At 36.5% G+C, this 16,104-nt stretch overlaps 1 protein-coding gene across 1 annotated transcript in view; it reads right to left on the reverse strand.

Moving 5' to 3' along the window:
- The window catches only part of Naaladl2 (N-acetylated alpha-linked acidic dipeptidase like 2), a 1,054,557-nt gene that overhangs the window by 767,236 nt on the left and 271,217 nt on the right, over positions 1-16,104 (reverse strand). The gene's annotated exons all lie outside the window — the stretch shown is intronic.

A 16,104-nucleotide genomic window follows, 5' to 3' on the forward strand; every position in this document is an offset into this window, starting at 1 on the left:
CAGACCTGAACTTCCCAACACACATGAAACAGAAGAAAGCAACCCCAAAAATAACTTTATGAAGGTGATAGAGGCCTTAAAGAGGAAATAAAAAAATTCTTAGGAAAAGACAAATTAAAATTGCGAGGTATCAATAAATCCCTTAAAGGAAGTCAGGAAAATCAAGAAATAAAAATAAACAAACAGGTGAAGGAAACAGTTCAAGACTTGAAAATTGAAATAGAGGCAATAAAGAAAACCTAAACTGAGGGATTTCTGGAAATGGAAAATCTGGGTAAGTGAACAGGAACCACAGCTGAAAGTATTAACCAAGAAAGTACAAGAAATAAAAAGAGAATTTTAAGTATTGAAAATACAATAAAGGAAAGAGATTCATCTGTCAAAGAAAATGTCAAATCCAACAAATTCTTAATGCAAAACATTGAGGAAATCCAGAGCATCATAAAAAGACCAAACCTAAGAATAATGAGGATAGAAAAGGGAAAAGAACTACAGCTCAAAGACAGAGAGAATATCACAGAAGAAAACTTTACCAATGGCTATGAAGGTATGAAAAGCTTACAGAACACCAAATAGACTGGACCAAAAACTAAAAAGAAGTCCCTTCACCATATAATCATCATAATCATCAAAACACTAAACTTGCAGAATAAGGAAAGAATACTAAGAGCTGCAAAGGAAAAGGCCAAGAGACATATAAGTCAAACATCAGAATTAAACCCAATTTCTCAATGAAGACTCTGAAGGCCAAAAGTCCTGGACAGACTACTATATTCAGCAAAGCATCATAGATGGAGAAAACAAGATATTCCATGATAAAATCAGATTTAAACAAAACCTAGCCACAAATATAATCCTACAGAAAATACATCCTTCTTCATAGTAAAGGGTTGAGAGAATATTTGCCAATCAAATAGACCTAAGAAACAAGCTGGTATGGCTATCTTAATATCTAACAAAATATACTTTAAACTATAATTAATAAAAAGAGATGGAAAAGGACAGTTCATGTTCATCATAGGACAAATCCTTCAAGATGAAGTCTCAATTCTGAACATTTATGCCCCCTATACAAGGACACCCACATATGTAGCAGAAATATTAAGAAGCTTAAAGCACACATCAAATCCCACACACTAATAGTGGCAGACTTCAACACCCTACTCTCACCAATGGGCAGGTCTGCCAGACAAAACCTTAACAGAGGAAATAAGGGAACAGATATTATGACTCAAATGGGTTTAATAGACATCTATAAAACATTTCACCCAAACACAAAAGAATATATCTTCTCAGCAGCTCATGGAAATGTCTCTAAAACTGATCACATACTTGGTCATAAAGCAAATCTTCAAAGACACAAAAAATTGGAATAAATCCCTGTATCTTATGGCTTAAAGTTAGAACTCAACAACAACACAAAAATACAGAAACCTTATAGTCTCATGGAAAAACTCTCAACTGAATCACTGCTGAGTCAAGGAAAAAATTACAAAATTAAAGATTCCCTAGAATTCAATGCAAATGAAGTCACAACATATTCAAACTTATGGGACATTATGAAAAGAGTTTTAAGAGGAAAGTTCAAAGCACTAAGTGCTACATAAAGTTCCCAGAGAAATCTCATACTAACAACTTAAATATGCACATGAAAGTTCTAGAGAAAAAAAGAAGCTAACTCACCCAAGAAGATTGATGTCAGGAAATAATTAAACTTATATGAAATCAATAAAATAGAAACAAAGAAAACAATATACAGAATTAATGAAAAAAAATTAGTTACTTTATAAAGTCAATTAAGATAGGTAAATCCTTATCCAAACAAACCAGAGAGAGGATATTAACAAAATAAGAAAAGAAAAGGGTTAGCCACAACAACAGACACCGAGGAAATCCAGAGAATCATTAGGACATGCTTCAAAAACCTGTATTCCATAAAATTGGAAAACATAAAAGAAATGGACAATATTCTGGATAGGTACGACTTACTAAAATTAAACCAAGACCATTTAACTTAAATAAGCCTAAACTCCTAAGGAAATAGAAAACAGTCATCAAAAGTCTCCCACCCACAAAAAAATAAAAAATAAAAAAATAAAATAAAGAAAAAGAAAAAAAAAGGAAAAAGAAAACATTTCCAGGGCCAGATGGCTTCAGCACAGAATTCTACTAAAATATCAAAGAAGAGCTACTACTAATACTCCTCAAATTTTTCCACACAATAGAAACGCACAGAAAATTGTCAGACTCTTTATATGAGGCTACAGTCATGCTGATTGCCAAATCACATGAAGATGAAACAAAGAAAAAAATATAGACTAATCTTTCTCAAGAACATTGATACAAAAATATTCAATAAAATACTGGCAAACTGAATTCAAGACACATCAAAAAAAAGTCATCCAACATGATCAAGTAGCCTTCACCTCAGAGATGCAAGGATGGTCCAACACATGAAAATCTGTCAATTTAATCCATCCATGCAAGCAAACTAAATGAAAAAATATCACATGATTACCTTACTAGACGCAGAAAAAAAACCTTTGACAAAAACAGACACCCCTTCATGATAAAGGTCTTGGAAAGATCAGGGATATAAGGAACATATCTAAACATAATAAAGACAATATACAGCAATCTGACTGCCAACTTCAAACTAAGTGGAGAGAAACTCAAAGTGATTACGCTAAAATTAGGAACAACACAGGCTGTCCCATTTCTCCATATCTATTCAATATAGTAATGGTAGTTCTTGCTAGAGCAATAAAACTACAACAGACTACAAAGGAGATCATGGGGATACAAATTGAAAATGAAGAAGTCAAATTTTTGATATTTGCAGATAATAGGATAATATCCATACGTGATCCCAAAATTCCTACCAGCGAACTTGTACAACTATTAAATACCTTCAGCTGGGATACAAGATTAACTCAAAAAAATCAGTGCCCTCTAATACACAAATGATAAATGGGCTGAAAAGAAATCATAGAAACATCATTCTTTACAATAGCCACAAATAACATAAAATATCTTTGGGTAACACTAACCAAAAAATGAAAGACCTGTATGACAAGAACATTAAATCTCAAAAAAAAAAAATAATCGAGGAAGATATCAGAAAATGAAAAAAAATCTCCCATGCTCTTGGATAGGTAGGATCAACATAGTAAAAATGGCAATCTTATCTAAAGCAATCTATAAATTCAATGCAGTCCTCATCAAAATTCTATCACAACTCTATCACAGATTTTTGACAGAATAATACTCAACTTCATATAGAAAAAAAATCAGGATAGCCAAAACAATCCTGTCCAATAAAAGAACCTCCAGAGGAATCACCATCCCTGACTTCAAGCTATAGTATAGAGGAAGAGTAATAAAAACATCTTGGTACTGGCATAAAACCAGACATGTGGATCAATCAATTAGAATTGAAGACCTGACATAATCCTACACACCTATGAACACCTGATTTTTGACAAGAAAGCCGAAACTGTACCATAGAAAAGGAAAGCGTCTTCAACAAACAATGCTGGCTTAACTAATGTTGACATGTAGAAGAATGCAAATAGATCCATATCTATCACCATGAACAAAACTCAAGTCTAAATGGACCAAAGACCTCAACGTAAACCTAGTTACACTGAACTTGAAAGAAAAGAAAGAGGGAAGCAGCCTTAAATGCATTGGCATCAGAGTCTACTCCCTAAATATAACACCAGTAACACGGATACTGAGAGCAACCGTTAATAAATGGGACCTACTGAAACAGAGAAGCTTCTATAACAAAGGAAAAGGTCAACAAGACCAAACATCAGTCTACAGAAATGAAAAAGATCCTTACCAACACCATATCTGACAGAGAGCTAATCTTTAAAATATATAAAGAATTCAAGAAACTAGGCATCAGAATACCAAATAATCCAATTTAAAAAAATGAGGTACAGATCTCAACAGATACTTCTTAACAGAAAAGGCACAAATGGCCAAAATACAGTTAAAGAATTACTCAACATCCTTAGTCATCAGGGAAATGCAAATCAAAACAATTCTGAGATGCCACTTACTCCTGTCAGAATGGCTAACATCAAAAACACACTTATGCTGGAGAGGATGTGGAGTAAGTGAAACACTCCTGTACTGCTGGTGGGATTGGAAATTTGTACAGGCACTTTGAAAATCAGTGTGATAGTTTCTCTGAAAATTCGGATTCAATCTACCTTAGGACTCTTAGGCATGTACCCAAAGGATGCACATTCACACTACAAGGACATTTGTTCAACTATGTTCATAGCAGCATTACTCATAATAGCCAGAATCTGGAAACAACCTAAATGACCCTCAACTGAAGAATGGATAAAGAAAATGTGGTATATTTACACAACGGAGTATTATTTAGTGGTAAAAAAATGATATCTTGAAATTTGCAGGTAAATGGATGGAACTAGAACAAACCATGTTGAATGAGGTAAGCTAGACCCAGAAAGGCAAATACCGTATATACTGACTCATAAGTGATAATTAGATGTAAAGAAAAGGATAAGCAGGCTACAATCCATAACTCCTGAGAAGCTAAGAAGCATGGACAACCCTCAGAGAGACATCCATGAATTCCCCTGGGAAAGAGAAATAGATAAGATCTCCTGAGTAAATTGGGACAATGGGGAGGGGTATGGGAAGAGAATTCTGGTGGAGACAAATACTTAGTAAAAGTATCCAAGTTATTATAAAGTATATAAGGTTGCAATTTTTATACAATACATCAATATGTAGGCTGATCACTGGTATTTTTAAAGCCTAGATGATTTGTGCCCTAATTCTTATTAATATTTCTCCCTCCATTTATTTCAAGATACATGTCTGGGGGAGGATCTGGTGTGGCCTGGCCACACAGATAGCACAAAGGTCATAAGGCTATTAATTACGTCTTCTCCCAACCTTCTGGCCAGAAAACAGGTTACAAATATCTCCCTTTGAAGAGTCAAACCTGTTTAATATCTGTGAATGCCATAATGTCTATCTATGAGCACACTGATCTACCTGCCTCCTATAATTCATTTGAATAAAACATCTCCACTTGATCATATGGAAGTCATGTCCTTTGGCATATCATTCTCCATATGACACCTTCAGTATAATGAATGCTCCTACATTTTCTCAAATTTCCTGATGACTTTAGACTTCATGTTTCCTTTTCCTTGTTACCAACTTTACCTGTGACTTCTATGACTTCCAGATTCACGTTCACGTCTTTCATTTTTCAAATCAAAAATTATCTTCTTTTAACTCTATTCACCACTGGTGTATGTGGTTTATAGTCATTGCGTCATGAATAAATATGTTTATGTAAACATTGATAGTGGCCTGGGAAAGAGAATATAAAAACAGACACAGTCTCTTCAAATAAAAACTGAGTTATACTAATGTATCTTCTTGTGCCTTTTGCTAGCACAACATAAAAGCTTCATGTTTGTTCATATGTATACTCATTTCTGCCCAGCTGGGTTAGAGATATGGTTTAGTGGATAAGGTGCTTGACGTGAGTTCAGACCTCCAGCGCCCACAGAAATGCTGGCCCAGCATGGTGGCCTACCTGAAAATCACATACTTGAATGGAGACACAGGAGCTGCAGGGACAAGCTGGCAAGCTAAATTGATGAGCTCCAGGTTAAGCAAGAGTCCCCACTTCAGTAAATGCATTGAGAATGAGTAAAGACAATGCCTGATGTCAACATCTGGCCTCCACGTGCACACAAAACATGTTTATGTCCACTATTAAGTCCATCCCACATAACCTATACACAAACACAATCAGAATGAAGTAAAAATCTGGGTTGAAAACAGAAAACTATAGAGAGTTTTGCTAGTTTAAATGAATATAAATCAGCTCATGGTAAACTAATCAGACAAAACAATTGCTTTGGTAAGAACACAGATGTGCTGTAGTTCATCTAGTTTAAAGGCGGGACACCTGTTCACAAACTTCTGTAATATGGATCCAGAAGGAATTGAATAAGTCTTATCTGATCAAGGGGGCAAAGCACACGTTATCAACACGGTGCTGGCACTGCCGCCCAGCCCATGGCTTCCCCGTGCCAGCTCTATTGAATAGAACCATGAAACAATCATTAGGTTCCACTCTTCATCGTGCCTCTGTCAAAACAATGAATAAACCCAATAATTTGGTTCCAGAAACATAAATAAAACAAGATGCATTTATGCAATCTTGGGCATTGTGTTTTCATTACACTTTTAATGTTTTCCTCACTTGTGAAATATTTTGTCAGTTTAGAAGAAGGAATAAGAAAACTAAAAACTTCATATCTCAAGAATTCAAATCCGACTATCACTCTAAAGACGCTTTCTTTTTGCTTATGATTTAAGTCCCACACGGGTAGCCAAGCCTTTACTTTATGTCAGAATGTTTGTATTTTTTTTTCAAACACAATAGAGAAGCAGATCATTTTTATGTGTGGACTGGAGCAGAAAAACAGTGGTAGTTTCTTCTTGTTATTATTATTGTAGCGATATTTTATTGAACCTTCAGAAACATGTCTACTTTTCAATGTTTTTGTGTGTTTAAGGATGTAGTATAATACACAGTTGCATGTGTGTGAATGTACAAATATAGGTGGATATATACCTGGCATAAGCATCTGGAGGAAAAATGTTGATATTGAGTGTCGTCCTTTTCGATGGTCTTTCATTGGAAACACAGTTTATCAAGTTGTTAGTGGTTAATAAATTCTAGTTCCACCTGTCTCTTCTCCTATTGGTGGTACAGTTATGTCTGTGAGATTGACATTTTATGTGGGTGCTGGGAAACAAAGTCAGGTCCCCTTGCTTTTCAGAGATACCTCCCAGGCACTCCACTCATGCATCATACTTAATCTTCTAAGATCTTTTGGAATTGTAAACATTTACAATTCAGTTTTATACATGATTTTTCCTAGTCTGAAAAACTTATTGTTTCCTAAATTTTTAGTTATTATCAGCCAGACATATCCCCCTAAAAAAAAAGGAAAATAAAATATTTCTTAAACGGCACAGCAAACAAAACAACCTCAATCTACTTATTGTTAGGGGACGAAGAAAGTTCTGATAGGAGACGTCAAATCTATACTCATCCTTCCCTTGCAGCTGTAAGGTATCATTTTCTTGTTTTACAGATATCATGCAAAAATGATCAGACAGCAGCATGATGCTAATTGAATGGTATTCTGGACAGGGTTGGGGCCTTGTGGTACCAGCTAACTAACTAGACGTAGGAATAGAGATAACACAGCTAATGATGCAATGCCTGTGTTGTACACAATCACCAGCTGGGTAGTATGCATTAAATCAGGAAAAGGATATTAGCTGAGAATGGCCTGCAGGGATCCACTTGAAAGACAGTGATAAAGAGATAATGAAGGGGGAAGAGAGCTAAGAAATAGAGTACTCTCATAAGTTTTAAAGCAAAACTTCACATTTGGACCCCTGCAAAATATTTAAATATTTAGGTGTCATGGCAAAGCCTTCAAATACCATAAAATTAAATAAATATGCCAGGAAATCAACATGGCTATAATCTTTATTTTCTCACAACCTGCATCTTACTGGCAAGCCTTACAGTTCAGCGGATAGACTTACAGGGCCAACATGGTACCATGACCTTCTGATAGAACATAAATCACAGAGAATCCTATAGAAAGAATATAATAAAGTCTACTATATTGATAAAGGAAACAAGAAACAGTAGGAAAACCTACTGTGCTTATTTACATAATGATCATTATATTGGGAACATTAATGTTCCCAACACAAATGCAGCTTGCAGCTTCTTCCACTTTGCAAAGGTGCAGAAGAGGGCAACTCTGCTCGAGGATGCAGAGAACCACAGGGGCAAGACAGTCTGGTGTGTAGTGAGCAAGGAGGATTGGAAAGCAGGAACTTATACGAACATTCAATATAAGCAGTAAATACCTGCAAATGTCGTTTAACCTCTGAAACACACTTTAAATAGCAAGGGAAGGTGAGTTTTCCCCCACTTTCTGGTGCTGTGTGAACATCCCTCAATTAGCTCCAGTAACGCCCTGGTGAGTTTGAATAGGTGTTTTCCGTGATCCTCGAATAAAAATAACTGATGTCAATGGTGTACATTTCCGCAGTGTAGTTTTCCCTTGGGGGTATGGAGCTCTGTACTGTTTTGCAATTGCTTAACTCACATTAATCAATACAATTTCTCTATGAGGCATAGAATACTGTCGTTATAAGCATGATTGGAAATTTTCAAATGAGGAAAGAATTTTATTGCTCTTAAATCACTCATTTCAGAATCATTCATATCAGGTGATAATTAAAATAATACTGTGGTTCTTTTTTTTTCTTTAGGGGACTCAAACCTGACTAAATTTCTGGAGACTAGAGATGTTGTTCAGTTATTAATTACTTATCTATCACATAATAATTTGGGTTTAATCCCTCCTATCTCACAAATAGGTACACTTCAGCTTTACCTTGTAATCCCAGGATTCAGAAGCTGGAGGCAAGAGAATCAAAAGTTGAAGGTCATCTTCAACTACACACTGAGTTTCAAACTTTCCTTGGTTACATGAGAGCCTGTCTCCAAATCATTCAATCAATCATTCAATTCTAAAATTTCTTAATTAGAATGAAGAAAATTGGGTAGAAATCATACGAGATTAAGGCTAATCCTAAATCAGTAAGCAGTCATTCATTCACCAATTCCAGGCACCTAGCATTTCCTGAGCTCTCTGCTGGGGACAACACTGTGCTTAGTCATCTTTACATGAAAACGTAAATATGAATGTCATCCAAGAAAAGAAGAAAGTGAGTTAGGAGAAACCAAATCTCCTTATCATCAACACAGTATGATGATAACACTACTCATTTCACTGTTTAATTAAAAAATTATTACATATATATTCAAAATATTCCTAATGCCTACATCTATACTCAATAAATATAGGCCTGCATTCAGATATTTCACCAAACTTATTTTTATATCCTTTCATGTCAGTGTAAATATCAAAATTTTATCATATATCAGTCAAGTGCACAAAAGTCATCATGATAGTCAAAGCAAACGGGACCATAAACATTAAAACACACACAAATATACAAAGTGACTTTTGCGTGCATTCTTCTTCTGTGTTTCTCTCAGAGAGCATGCTTAATTCAAGTTTAGATTTGAACTCAAGGAAGAGCAATGTTACTCTCTGGTTCATCCATTTGCTACTTGAATCAAGCTTTTGATCTAGTGCTGTTCGAGCTTGAATAAAAGCAAACCACTTGCATGATGAACGGAAACCAATAATGAAAGACAGAAACAATGGATATGTACATTCGACTTCCTGTCAGGCAGCTAAGGGGCAAGTAAACGTCAAGTTTAATAATAATAAAAACATATATATTAATGGACCTTTTGATGTATAAAGTCTTGTATTAAATAATGGATAAATTCATGGCTATACAGTATATGCCCAGCAATAAATGAGAGAAGCATTTGGCTCAGACAGACCTGTATGGTCTCTGCTTGCTAAAACCTGTCACTGCATTGGTCTCCATTGTACATGCCAGGCCCGTCTCCACTGTCCCGCTATATTAAACAATGACTGCCATCTGGGTGTTCTATGCTATCCCTCTTGAACACATCAAGTGTTTGTCTCTTCACTTGTTTGCTAATTCTGTTTCCCACTCCTCACCATCTGTTTCCTTCATAATGACTTAATTTTACCCATCCTTTAAGTTGTTTCAAATTCAATTCTCATCATCAACCTGTTGTTTCAAATCACCCTAATGGTGGGGGTGGAAATAGCTCCTATGGATCTTATTCTTATTCCTCATCTTCATTATTTTCAATATAAACTCTTCCTAAGTTGTGGGGGTATAGCTGGACAATGAAAACTCAGAAGTTGAAGATACCACTTAAGAAATTTGGTCTGAATGCCCATCTAATATAAGAAAGCATTCTCCTTAGCCCCAGCAGACAAGCATTCATACTTCCAAGGATGAGAACTGCATATTTTACTTATTAAGTTCAGACATTCCATTCTGAACATGAAAGAGATTAATCCCAGTAATGCAAAGAAAATTAACTGAAACTTTTAAAGTTGGGAAAATAACCTGTGCTCTTCCTTCCTTAGACATGGCTGAAATGTGACTATTCCCTGTCATTATAACTCAGGATGGAATGCCAGGGTCTTCCTACAGCTATGTAAGTGGTATGATATACCTTATAAGAGAGTGCAGAATGAGGAGTGCCATTTTTAAGAAAGATCATTGTCTTCTAGTAAACTAATTCAATCTTTTTTAGATTTCCACCGAACACCATATTCAAAACCCCTTTGAGCCGGGCTGTGGTGGCGCACGCCTTTAATCCCAGCACTCGGGAGGCAGAGGCAGGCGGATCTCTGTGAGTTCAAGGCCAGCCTGGTCTATAAGAGCTAGTTCCAGGACAGGAACCAAAAACTACGGAGAAACCCTGTCTCAAAAAATCCAAAAAAAAAAAAAAATCCCTTTGAGTACTTAAAGAATATAGAATATCTTAGAGTATAATATCTAGAATGATGGCAATGTGTATTCAGTGAACACTAAAAAATACAGCTAAAATATCTGTTGGTGTGATTATTATAGCATTGAGATATCATTAGCAAATAATTTTCAAAGCTATGTGGATTTGTCCCCATTAACACTAGCAGCTAGCTAGCTGTACTATTTAAAAATTGCCTTCTGTCTAAGATTGATTTGGTTTTTTTTTTAATAGTCATCTGGCACCTTTGAATAAGAAAATAGATGGAATAAGATTGAACTCTGAAAATGAAGATCATATACAAAGTCTTGCTAACAGTAGAAGGTTGGGCAAGAAGGAAGAGGAGCTAATTCTGTGGGACCATGGTTTGTGCCCTGTAAAATTTTGTCACTTGTATATTTTAATAAAATGCTGATTGGCCAGTAGCCAGTCAGGAAGTATAGGTAGGGAGACCAGAACAAGAAAATTCTGGGAAGAGAAAAAGCTGAGTCTGCAGTTGTCACCCAGACACAGAAGAAGCAAGATGAGAATGCCCCACTGATAGAAGATACCAAGCCACGTGTCTGACACAGGCAAGAATTGTGGGTTGATGTAGGATGTAAGAGATAATAAGAAGCCTGAGCTGCTAGGCCAGCCAGTTTATAATTAATGTAAGCCTCTTTGTGTTTCTTGAGATTGAATGGCTGCAGGACAGAAACCTATGTCGACAAGTTAACACTGCAGAAATAGGTGAGTTACAAAGTTCTATATAGAGAGGATGATACCCTCAGTGAGGATCTCTTCTCTATGATTTCATTCCTTCAATTTTCTGATAATCCAGAGACGGTTAGTTTTATAACTTGAACCAATGTAGAGTCATCTGAAAGGAAGGCTGAGAAGATTCCTTCAGAAGATCAGGCTGTGAGGCATTTTCTTAATTAGTGATTGATGGGGGAGGGTACAGTCCATTTTGGGTGGTGCCATCCCTGGACAGCTGGTCCTGTGTGCTATAAGAAAGCAGGTCTAGCCAACCAGGGGGAAAATGCTAGTAACAAGTACTAGTTCATGGCCCCTCCATCAGCTCCGGGTTTCCTAACCTGTATGAGTTCCTGTCCTGACTTCCTTAGATAACAGAGTATGATGTAGAAGTGTGGGCCAAATAAACCCTTTCCTTCCCATCCAGCTTTTGGTCTTGCTGTTTTACCACAGCAGTAGAAACCCTGACGAAAATGTGTTCTCACCAGGACAAAAAGAATAATTCAATTGAACGCCTCAGTATTTCTACAACACTACGTAGGCAGCACTGCTCAACTCTGCACAAAGTCACAACTCAGAGTCACTGACCCATTTTCACCTTCAAAAACGTACTTTGAGTTAGTTTCGATTTGCTCATCAATTTAAGAGCTTAAAATCTGGGTTTATTTATAATTTTGTCACTTTATGTGTCAGAACGGAGAAAAAAAAAGACACTAAGTGGAAAAGTATTTCATAAGTTGTTTTTTAATGCACCATCTGTACTTTTGTTAGACTATAAAATGCATGCATATTTTTAATCCAGAGAATTTAACTCTGCTGTCAATGGTAGGCAATCACGGTTTTTATTTTACTGTCATTACCCGGATTGTGACATCATTGGGAAGTCACCCAGTAGCTCTAGGCCATTTCCATATGATCTTTGCAATACTAAGAATGTCTCAGTAATTTCTAGAAGAGGAGATGCAGAATGCACAAAAGCAGTATTTGTAAATCTTAGCTAGGTCTGTTAGTCAACAGCATCTACTGAGCTCTCCTGTGTGCAGTGGTTCTTATTAGAGAAAATTTGACCCAATAGAAGGAAGTGGAATTCTCTATCTTCGAAAGCTGCCAAGGGAAAGGAAACAGTTGATGAATATGCATAAGATTCAGAACTCTTAATTGGATAAGCAAATGCCTGAAACATTTCTAATAGGTGCGCATTTTAACAATAAATTTACCTACAGAAATTACATACTTGGATCATTTCTTAAAAAAAGACTACAGGATCCCAAGGAATGTGATTGGTTGAGAGATAAATCTTACATCTTTTTCTACCTCAGGGCTCCTCTCAGGAGTCCCCTACCAATTACTGGGCAAAGAGGGCAGCTGTTCAAGATGTTCACATACCCTGCCACAGGGTAGTCTTGCTCTGAAGTTCCTATTGGGAAACCTGCACTGTGGCCTCATCACCTCACTTACATTATTTTCTTTTTTTGGGGTATTAATCAAAAGTTTACCAACAGTCTTTTGAAAAGATGCATTTTTTCATGAAAAAAATGTACAACACATAATTTTATGGTCTATTAATAATATTATTTATAACATTAAAACTAATGAACTACTGCTATATGCTATATTGTAGCTAAACATTGCAAACCTATGCCAAGTGAAACAAATATATTATGTAATAAAATACTGTACTGTTAGTCCATTTTTTGAAATGTCTGGAATAGACACCTCTTTGGTGATAGGAAGTAGAGAAATGGCTGCAAGAGAATAGGGTAGAGAAGCAATAATGCTGATTGCTAATGGGTATGAGGGTTTTGGTGGTTTGAATAATGATGGTACCTGCAGGCTCATTATTTGAATGTTTAGGGATTGATGTTAGAAGCTGTGGCTTTGTTTGGCCAGGTGTGGCTTTGAAAGAAGTAGGTCACTGGAGATGGACTTCAGAGATTCAAATGTCCAAGCCAGGCTTGATGATTCTCTCTCTCTCTTCCTACTACTTCCTGCCAATCCAGATGTAGATCTCCCAGCTCTCTCCAGCACTGTGCCTAGGCAGTGCTGCCGTACTTCCTGTGATGATGATAATGAACTAAACCTTTGAAACTTTAATCCAGTTAATTGCTTTCTTTACTAAGAGTTGCCATGGTGATGTTGTCTCTTCACATCAATAGAACATTGACTGTGATGGAATAGTAAGAAAAATGCTCTAAAATTGGATGTGATAATAGCCTTCCTATATCCACAAGGTTTGACCACAACAAATGTAAACAAAACTCATAAGCAGTGCATTAATATCTTGTGTTAATAAATTTACATGTGTTAAACCATTAAGGCATTTAAAATCTATTTTGCTGCTTTAAACTAATGAAACAGATTACAAATGGAAGGCACCTGTCCATCCGTCACTGACAGCTGTCATTTATCAACCCATTAATAAAGCAAACTGCTTCTACTGGTACTCAGATGATTTACCTTGAGAGGATGCTGAAGCAAAAAGACTAGGAAACCTGGGAGTATGCTCCCTTATCGCTGGTTTATATTCCTTTAGGGTAGTCAGGGTATTGGTAAGCATATACCAGCAGCATGCTACCTGGGACTTCCTTTTAGAATAGGCTAGCCAAAAATGCTGTGTATCCCATACTTAGAGTAAAGTAAGAAGAGCTACTGAAAATAGAAAAGACATAAATGAAGAGGAGGTAAGGCGGCCCTGCAATAACTGACTGGCCCACCTCTTTCTTTGTAATCTCTATGAATGATCTGGCTCCTCAAGCCATAAGCCTTCTGAGAACTATGTGGTTATGGGAAAAATAAAGGCTGTTTTATCCTTAAAACTGCAACTGCCGTATGACTACAATACTGACAGATTATGAGTTGCCCTTAAAAAATTTGATTCATATTTTGCCTCCCCAGTTAGATATCAATTTAGGCAGCTATCAGCCTTGCTTCTAAGTCTATCAAAGAAGTGGAGAAAAGGGACCCAAGATGGACAATCTAATTCTAATAGGGAATGTAGTGTGGAACTGGCAATGGTTCACACAGGTATCATGGATTGTGCCCGGGGTTGTTTCTACTGCCTGTGATTTTATATAAAAAGACCATCTGCAGGTCAAAGTGACAGTAAGATACCATGCCCTGGATTTAGAGTTCAGAATGGAGGAGAGGGGATAGTGAGTTATATATGGAGAGGGCAGGGAGAAAAGGGCTCTTTTAAAGAGCTGCTAAGTTCACCCCCCCAAAAAAATTATTTTTGCCACCTTTATTCATCAAACAAGCATAAAAATATGTTGACACAGGGGCAATGACATTGGATAAAGAGAATTTCAAATTGTCCCTGTTAAAAGACATCTGTATGCATCACATATTCCAATTGTTTTCCAGTCTCCATCACTAAAAGCATCTACTTAATATGGGACACACTAACAGATGAACTTCAAAAACTGTTTTTCATTTGAAACATTTGGCCTTTTAAATTCTTTACAAATATTGACTAGAAAGTTTTGTCCTAGCCCATCTTCCATAGTTTCTCCCACATTTAACACTTAAATCTAGACATATTTGTTATTTGAAATAGGCCCTAATTTAATTGCTCAACTTCTCTAAATAAAACTGTAAGTAGCAGTTGGAAAGAATTCACAACAGCTAGCATGGGCATATGTTAGTGTGTGCACTCATACCGCCAATGAAAAGCTCACTGTTTGCCTGAATCCTCTCCAGCCACACAGATAGTCAAAAGTTGGGGAAGCTGTATTCTCAGCAATTGTCTCTGGATTCTTGGGAAGCAAACGCAAACCAGAACTCCCAGAAAGATAACTTCCGTTGCTTTCTAAGGTAAAATCTGTTCACTGATGCTGAATGCAGTTTCTACCTACCAATTATCTAGTAGAAGTCGGAAACCTTCTTCAGTGTGTGCAAACAAGATTTTCTGCCCAGAGTACGTTTCTTCTCTAACCAGCCCTGGGATGACTTCAGATTCTCCTGCTCTCTATTGTCAGCTGGCCTTCAAGGACCAATCAGTCTCTGTCCTTCTTAGCTTCTTGCTCTACTGCACTCACATTCACTCATGTGCAGCTCGCATGGCTCCCTGGGGTCTCAGCACTGCATTTGGTAAGACCACTCTTAAACCTGTAGCTGTCCTACCCATCCATCTACAGCTCAGTTCCTCCATAAATAAAAACACTGCTTACCATTTAACTTTGCCCAGACACTTTCCTTTTATTTCTAACTATTTTCACACCTTTCAGAGTTATTTTCAGAACAAACAAAATACACCTTGGTTTCCCCCAAACATCTGTAAGAATGTCTTTTGACACTTTGCATTTATAAATCATATTTACTCCAAGATTTTTTTACAGTTATTTTCATGCATTTATTCCCAATGTTCCCAGTTTAACCTAAACTGAATAGACCACTTTGTGTCTGCATGTACCTACTATGGCCAAACACAGGAACTCAGATCTGGTCAGAATTCTCATGGGTTAAGTCTTGCAGGTATTACTATCAGTTAATTCCATTCTCTGAGAATAAAGCTGGTGGTTAAACAATCAAAATGCTTATTTTGCTCAATCAATAGTCTCTTCTACTTGGATCAGTGTGATTAACAGCCCTAAACTTTCAAATCACATTTCTCTAAATTTGTTCTTAAAGGAAAACACCAATTAGCTTCCTATTATAGACAGTTTAAAAAATCTGCACACTAATTAACATGCTCTCTACTTAATTTGAATCTGCAAATATTCAAAAGAAAACTGCAATGAAAATCAGGAAGATAATACATTTCTATTTCTTTAATGCAGTGATAAATTATTCTTGAAAAAACATGAATACATATTTTCATTCTCTAAGTGATA

This window comes from Microtus pennsylvanicus, chromosome 16, assembly GCF_037038515.1.
Source record: "Microtus pennsylvanicus isolate mMicPen1 chromosome 16, mMicPen1.hap1, whole genome shotgun sequence".
Classification (NCBI taxonomy): domain Eukaryota; kingdom Metazoa; phylum Chordata; class Mammalia; order Rodentia; family Cricetidae; genus Microtus; species Microtus pennsylvanicus.